We start from the raw sequence: 8,013 nt of genomic DNA, 5'->3' as shown, positions 1-8,013 counted from the left end.
AAGAAATCAATAGAAAAACAAAAGCATAGTTTTATAACACACTATTATGTGGACAGTGCAAAATGTCAAACAAAAAAGAGAATAAGTTTGTTGCAGTTCAAATACATATTCTGGAAATACAAGTCCATTGGATGGTCTCTTTCAAGAGCCAAACAAACTATTCATTTATTTATTTAGATTTAACTAGTAACGATACAAGGATCTAGATCAGTGGTTTTCAAACTGCGGGTCGTGACCCAGTACTGGGTTGCGGAATGTCAGGCACTGGATTGCGGCGTCTCTGGTCAGCACCGCCAAATGGGCCATTAAAAGTCCTGTCGGCGGTACTGCCCGGATAAGGCAGCTAGTTCCTACTTATTCTGACACCGCGCTGCGCCCCAGAAGCGGACAGCAGCAGGTCTGGCTACTAGGTGTGGGGGGGCCCCCACAGGGCTCCACGTGCTGCCCCCACCCCAAGCACTGGCTCTGCACTCCCATTGGCCAGAAACCGGCCAATGAGAGCTGGGGGGGTGGTGCCTGCGGGCGAGAGTTACGCGGAGCTGCTCGTGTCCTCTGCCTAGGAGCCGGACCTGCTGCTGGCCGCTTCTGGGGTGCAGCGCAGTCCGCAGTGCCAGGATAGGCAGGTAGCCTGCCTTAGCACCCCTGCTGCACTACTGACTGGGAGCCTCCCAAGGTAACCCCATGCCCCAACCCTGCTGCCCCAGCCGTGAGCCCCCCCAACCCGTTCCTGCACCCCAAACCTCTGCAGGGGTGAGGGCTGGGGCCAGGAATGAGGGGTTCAGGGTGTGGGAGGGGGCTCAGGGCTGGGGCAGGGGACTGGGGTTTGGGAGGGGGTCAGGGCTCTGGGCTGGGGGTGCAGGCACTGGGGTGGGGCTGGGGATGAGGGGCTTGGGGTGCAGGAAGGGGCTCCGGGTTTGGGGGGGCTCAGAGCTTGGGCAGGGGGCTGGGGTGCAGAAAGGGGTCAGGGCTCAGGGCTGGGTGTGTGGGCTCTGGGGTGGGGCCGGAGATGAGGGGGTTGGGCTGCAGAAAGGGACTCTGGGTTTGGGAGGGTCAGGGCTGGGGCAGGGGATTGGGGCATGGGGTTGGGGCGCGGGCTTACCTCCGGTGGCTTCCGGTCAGTGGCACAGCTGGGGTGCAGAGGCAGGCTTCCCGCCTGTCCTGGCACCGCGGACCGCGCTGTGCCCTGGAAGCAGCCAGTAGCAGGTCCGGATCGTAGGTGGAGGCGTGCAAGCAGCTCCGCGCAGCTCTCACCCGCAAGCACCCCCCCCAGCTCCCATTGGCCAATTACCAGCCACTGGGAGTGTGGGGTTGGTGCTCGGGGCAGGAACAGCACGCGGAGCCCCGTGGCCCCCCCTGCCTACGAGCTGGATCTGCTGCTGGCCGCTTCTGGGTAGGGACTACTAGTTTTACTACTAGTTTTTACTGGCCAGCTGCCAGGGACCCTGGGTGCTGAGTAAGACGACCCAGTGCCTTGCATTCCGTAATCCAGTACTGGGTCGCGACCCGAACTTTGGAAACTACTGTTTTTGATGACAGCTGACAATCCTGACAAATTCTCTGTTAGCATCACCATCAACTAATTCCTTAGAACCCTTCAGACTGGAACCATCTTTTTAAATCAGCTGTGCACAAAGCAAAGCTAGATGAACCAAACAAGCAGGTATTTGGGGGTCTGGAAGACTGGAGGTTCTAATCATATATTGATGACATATGGGTGTTTTGAATGTGCAGAAAAGAGCATGAATATGAGCCTAAGATATTATGAAAAGCAAGACAAGTCAGCCTAAAATCCAGTTCTAGGAATATAGCAATTTTTGTATGATAACCAGAAATGTATTTTGAGTCAGGAAAGAGTTGCTGGGACAGGGAGAACATGGAAATAGATTCTTTGATATAGTTAACTATATGGGGGGAAAAGTCATACCCAGGTTGTCATCAAAGCCTACATTCCACAATTAAAATAGCAGAAAAGAACCCTGAATGGCAGAGAACATAAACTAAAAGTCACTAATTGATAGTTAGGAAGAAACATTAGGACTTGAAAGGGTAAAAATATCTGTAGACTCATCAAAATCAGGAATGAGAGCACCGATGTAATGCAATAATTCTATAGTGACAATCATATGCACAGCAGGCTCTGACAAAGACATAAGAAATTTATGAGAATAAAATGCCATGAATTGAGATAGGAAAGCAAGTAGTTGAAAAGGACCAAACTACTCATACCAATATTTTCAAATGCCTCACCAAGGTTACAGAGATTACAAATGAAGTAGTAGCTGTGATATGTTAACTCTAACTGGTATGCAGGAAAGCAACATGGAAAAAGTGGCATCCAGTGTTCTTTAAAGTGAGGCTACTAACAGCGATTATATAAAAACAACAACACCCTCTTACTCAGATCTATTCCATGCACATAACTGAGTTGTATCTAATCACTTCGTTGACAATAAAAATAGGTTTCACTGCCCTTTACCTCTGTTGGCTCCACTGAGCCAGCACCGCTCAGAGAGAACAAGCTGGATTCTTCTCCTTCTTGTGGATCAGAATAGAATCGTTCCAATCATTCACACCAGCGTGAAACCATTAAGGAAAATGGTATCACCAGTGGACTATTTTGAAAAGAAGGGGCCTGCACAACTGAGAGGCTAAGTTCACATTGTAGGACCTGTATTATTCATGGGGATGCAAGAAAAGGCAAGAATCAGGCTTGACTCTCAGAACAGAGAGACTGTTTGCAGGGCTGGCAGTTTAAACGAGAGCAGGGTTTTTTTATTGTAAAGTGAGCACATTTGTGTGAAAATCATCAAAACTCAATAAGCACAGAACCTCACAGTGGCATTTTTATAGAGTCACTATGCAAAAGAAATCACATTTTAAAGATACAGGGTTTTTTAGGGGGAATGGGGGAAGGTCCATTCATAAAACCCTCTTGAAATGTTACAGGGAAATCCCCATATTGCACAGTCAACTTCTAAACTGTCAGGGCCAGATTCTTAGCTGGTGTAAACAGTCATAGCTCCACTGAAGTCACTGCCGCCTTACTCCAGTTTGAGGATCTAGCCTGCAATGTTTAGAGAAACTGATAATTAGACTCCAAAAGGGATGTCTCAGTAGCAGATGGGAATGATGAAGTCATCCAGAAGGTAGAAGAGATGAGATTCCACCTGGGAGATTTAGAGGCCCCCAAGACAGAGATATATCAGAGCTGAAGCAGCATCCCTGATCATTCAACCAGAAGATGTTTTTGCCATACTCCCCCAACAAAACTTCCCTGGAGCCACAGATCTCCATTTGGAGAATGGCAGCCAGCCAGCACAATGCTCCAAGGATTTTTCCATTCATGTGTACATGAATTTCAGAGAGGCAGATGCTTTAAAAAAAAAACAAAAAACACATAATTCAACATCAAAGATGTTTTTTCAGTCTCTGGTCTTATTTTGTCAGATTAAACAAACTTCTTAGCTACCGTATAATTTTCCTGATGATGGCCTTTATATACTGTAGAGCAGTCATAAACATCTTTGGTTTATGTCTTTATACCTCGGAGATATTTAATTCTCCTGTGCTGGACAGTGCGGTGACAAGATATGCCCATAAGCACCTGTATTAATTGTGTATGATGATCTGTGTCCAAAATGGGATTTGTGTGCTCAACTTCTAAGGGTACGTCTACACTTTGAGCTGGGGGCGTGATTCCCAGCTCCAGGAGACGTACCCCCAGTAACTCTCATAGAGCTAGCTTGCTCAAAAGAGCAGCAGGAGAGGCTATCTACCTGGAGTACATATCCATCTGAGATGGTCGGCATGAACTCAGGCTTGCTAGCCCCTCCCACCACTTGCAACACCACAGCTACACTCTTCTTAGTGCGTTAGCTCAATCAAAGCTAGCATGTAAAGTCTCCTCGAGCTGAGAGTCAACCCACAGGCTTGAAGTGTAGACGTGTCCTGTGACTGTACGATAGACTAACAGAGGGTGTTGAGGGGGGACCCTACCTAGTCAGACTGTTTCGACACCCTCACCCAGAGTAGGCCTGATTTTCAGAAGTGCTGAGCACCTAACCACTCAGACTTCAGTGAGATCTGCTAGGTACTCTATACTTTTGCAAATTAGGTCATTAGCTGAGGTGTCTACATATGGATTTAGGAGCCTAACTTTAGGCACCCAATCATAGAAAATCTTAGCTCAAGAGTGGGATTTTCCAGATGTGCCTACGTGACTTAGGAGCACAAGTTCCATAGAAAGTCAGAGACATGTTCCTAAGTCACTTAAGAACATGTGAAAATTCCATGCCAAGTCTCTTGCCAATCTATGGGTTACCTCACCATATAAATGTGGGTGAATTCTCCATTATTGCATATTTATCTGAGAAGTTATGTGGTGAAAGCTAAGGACAGTAAATAAGCAAGATGTTTTGCAATCTTTATTTAGATACAGAAAATGTCAGTTACAGAACACCAGACAAAGTCACCCTCTTTCTTGCCCAATGTCTGAGGATAGAACATTTACAGACAAGAAAATGGTCCAGTTATTTGTAGTGCAGCCAATGATTAAGTTACATTAAAATGGTTAATACAATACAATCCTGTTAAATATAAGTGCACATACAGTACATAAACATAATTTTCTATTCCTTATTAGAAAGAAAATAATTCCAATGACATACATTTTTCAATTTAAATTAGTTGATGATAAAGTACTTCTATGCCCATCTTAAATACATATTAAAGCAAACTATCTCCACTTAGTCTGGAGTTTGTCTACTTGCATCTTAACTGGTTACACTCTTTGCAGTACTTTAAAACAGAAATAACCATCTTATTATTTAAAAAAAGAGTTTGTCAGATTTCCTATCATTTAAAATCTTTGGCAATGTTTCCTTGGAACATAAGCAGAGATGGGGTCCACCTATCAAGGAAAGGGAAGAGCATATTTGGATACAGACTGGCTAACCTAGTGAAGAGGGCTTTAAACTAGGTTTGAACGGGGCAGGTGACCAAAGCCCATAGGTAAGTCAAGAACATGGAGACCTGGGAGAAGGTTCAGAATTTGGGGGAAGCATGGGCTGTTATAGCAGGGATAAAGGAGAGACAAGACAGAACTGGGGGGGGGGAATCAAATCAATATCTCAGATGTCTGTATACTAATGCAAGAAGTATGGGGAATAAGCAGGAAGAACTCAATATGCTAGTAAATAAACATAACTATGACATAGTTGGCATCACGGAGACTTGGTGGGAAAATACGCATGACTGGAATATTGGTACAGAGGGTACAGCTTGCTCAGGAAGGACAGGCAGGGGGAAAAAAAGAGGATGGAGTTAGGTTCCAAAAAGGATGGAGCTAGGCTGTTCTCAGTGGTGGCAGATGACAGAACAAGGAGCAATGGTCTCAAGTTGCAGTGGGGGAGGTCTAGGTTGGATATTAGGAAACACTATTTCACTAGGAGGGTGATGAAGCACTGGAATGGGTTACCTACGGAGGTGGTGGAATCTCCTTCCTTAGAGGTCTTTAAGGCCCGGCTTGACAAAGCCCTGGCTGGGATGATTTAGTTGGTGTTGGTCCTGCTTTGAGCAGGCAGGGGATTGGACTAGATGACCTCCTGAGGTCTCTTCCAACCCTAATATTCTATGATTAAAAAAGGGAGGAGGTGTTGCCTTATATATTAAAAATGTATACACTTGGACTGAGGTTGAGATGGAAATAGGACACAGGCTTGTTGAAAGTCTCTGGGTAAGGCTAAAAGGGGTAAAAAACAAGGGTGATGTCATGGTAGGGGGTCTACTACAGACCACCTAACCAGGAAGAAGTAGTAGATGAGGCTTTTTTTAAACAACTAACAACATCATCCAAAGCACAGGACTTGGTGGTGATGAGGGACTTCAGCTACTCAGACATCTGTTGGGGAAATAACACAGCAGGATACAGATTATCCAATAAGTTCTTGGAATGTATTGAAGACAATTTTTTATTTCAGAAGGTGAAGAAAGGTACTAAGGGAAAGGCTGTTCTAGATTTGATTTTGACAAATAGGGAGGAACTGGTTGAGATTTTGAAAGTGGAAGGCAGCTTGGGTGAAAGTGATCATGAAATGATAGGAGTTCATGATTCTAAGGAGTGGTAGGAGGGTGAACAGCAAAATAAAGACAATGGATTTCAAGAAGGCAGACTTTAGCAAACTCAGAGAGTTGGTCGGTAAGATCCCATGGGAAGCTAGTCTAAGGGGAAAAACAATTGAAGATAGTTGGCAGTTTTTCAGAGACATTATTAAGGGCATAAGAGAAAACTATCCCACTGCGTAGGAAAGTATGGCAAGAGACCACCTCAGCTTAACCAGGAGACCTTCAATGATTTGAAACTCAAAAAAAGAGTCCTACAAAGGGTGGAAACTAGGTAAAATCACAAAGGTTGAATATAAACAAATACCACAAGTATGTAGGGACAAAATTAGAAAGGCCAAGGCACAAAACGAGATCAAACTAGCTAGAGACATAAAAGGTAACAAGAAAACATTCTACAAATACATTAGAAGCAAGAGGAAGACCAAGGACAGGGTAGGCCCATTACTCAATGAGAGGGGAAAATAATAACAGAAAATGTGGAAATGGCAGAGGTGCTTAATGACTTTTTTGTTTCAGTTTTCACCAAGAAGGTTGGTGGTGATTGGATGTCTAACATAGTGAATACCAGTGAAAACGAGGTAGGATCAGAAGAGGCTAAAATAGGGAAAGAACAAGTTAAAAATTACTTAGACAAATTAGATGTCTTCAAGTCACCAGGGCCTGATGAAATGCATCCTAGAATATTCAAGTTGCTAACTGAGGAGATATCTGAGCCATTGAAAAGTCATGGGAGACGGGAGAGATTCTAGAAGACTGGAAAAGGGCAAATATAGTGTCCATCTATAAAAAGGGAAATAAGGACAAGCCAGGGATTTACAGACCACTCAGCTTAACTTCTGTACCAGAAAGATAATGGAGCAAATAATTAAGCAATCAATTTGCAAACATCTAGAAGATAATAATGTGATAAGTAACAGTCACCATGGATTTGTCAAGAACAAAGCATGTCAAACCAACCCAATAGCTTTCTTTGACAGTGTAACAAGCCTTGTGGATAGGCGAGAAATGGTAGACGTGATATATCTTGACTTTAGTAAACCTTCTGATACTGTCTCGCATGACCTTCTCATAAACAAACTAGCGAAATGCAACCTAGATGGAGCTACTATAAGGTGGGTGAAAAACTGGTTGGAAAACCATTCCCAGGGAATAGTTATCAGTGGTTCACAGTCATGCTGGAAGGACATAACAAGTGGGGTCCCACAGGGATCAGTTCTGGGTCCGGTTCTGTTCAATATCTTCATCAATGATTTTGGTAATGGCACAGAGAGTAGACTTATAAAGTCTGCGGACGAGACCAAACTGGGAGGGGTTGCAAGTGCTTTGGAGGATAGGATTAAAATTCAAAATGATCTGGACAAACTGGAGAAATGGTCAGAAGTAAACAGGATGAAATTCAATAAGGACAAATGCAAAGTACTCCATTTAGGAAGGAACAATCAGTTGCACACATAGGAAATGGGAAATGACTGCCTAGGAAGGAGTGCTGCAGAAAGGAATCTGGGGGTCATAGTGGACCACAAGCTAAATATGAGTCAACAGTGTAACGCTATTGCAAAAAAAAAAAAAAAAAAAAAAAAAAAGCAGGAGTGTTGTTAGCAAGACACGAGAAGTAATTCTTCTGCTCTACTCTGCACTAACTAGGCACAACTGGAGAACCGTGTCTAGTTCTGGGAGCTACATTTTAGGAAGGATGTGGACAAATTGGAGAGAGTCCAGAGAAGAGCGACAAAAATGATTAAAGGTCTAGACCTATGTAGGAAGATTGAAAAAATTGGGTTTGTTTAGTCTGGAAAAGAGAAGACTGAGAGGGGACATGATAACAGTTTTCAAGTACGTAAAAGGTTGTTACAAGCAGGAGGGACAAAAATTGTTTCTTAACCTCTGAGG

The sequence above is a fragment of the Emys orbicularis genome, chromosome 1, assembly GCF_028017835.1.
Source record: "Emys orbicularis isolate rEmyOrb1 chromosome 1, rEmyOrb1.hap1, whole genome shotgun sequence".
Classification (NCBI taxonomy): domain Eukaryota; kingdom Metazoa; phylum Chordata; order Testudines; family Emydidae; genus Emys; species Emys orbicularis.
Note: the sequence above shows the minus strand (reverse complement) of the source record.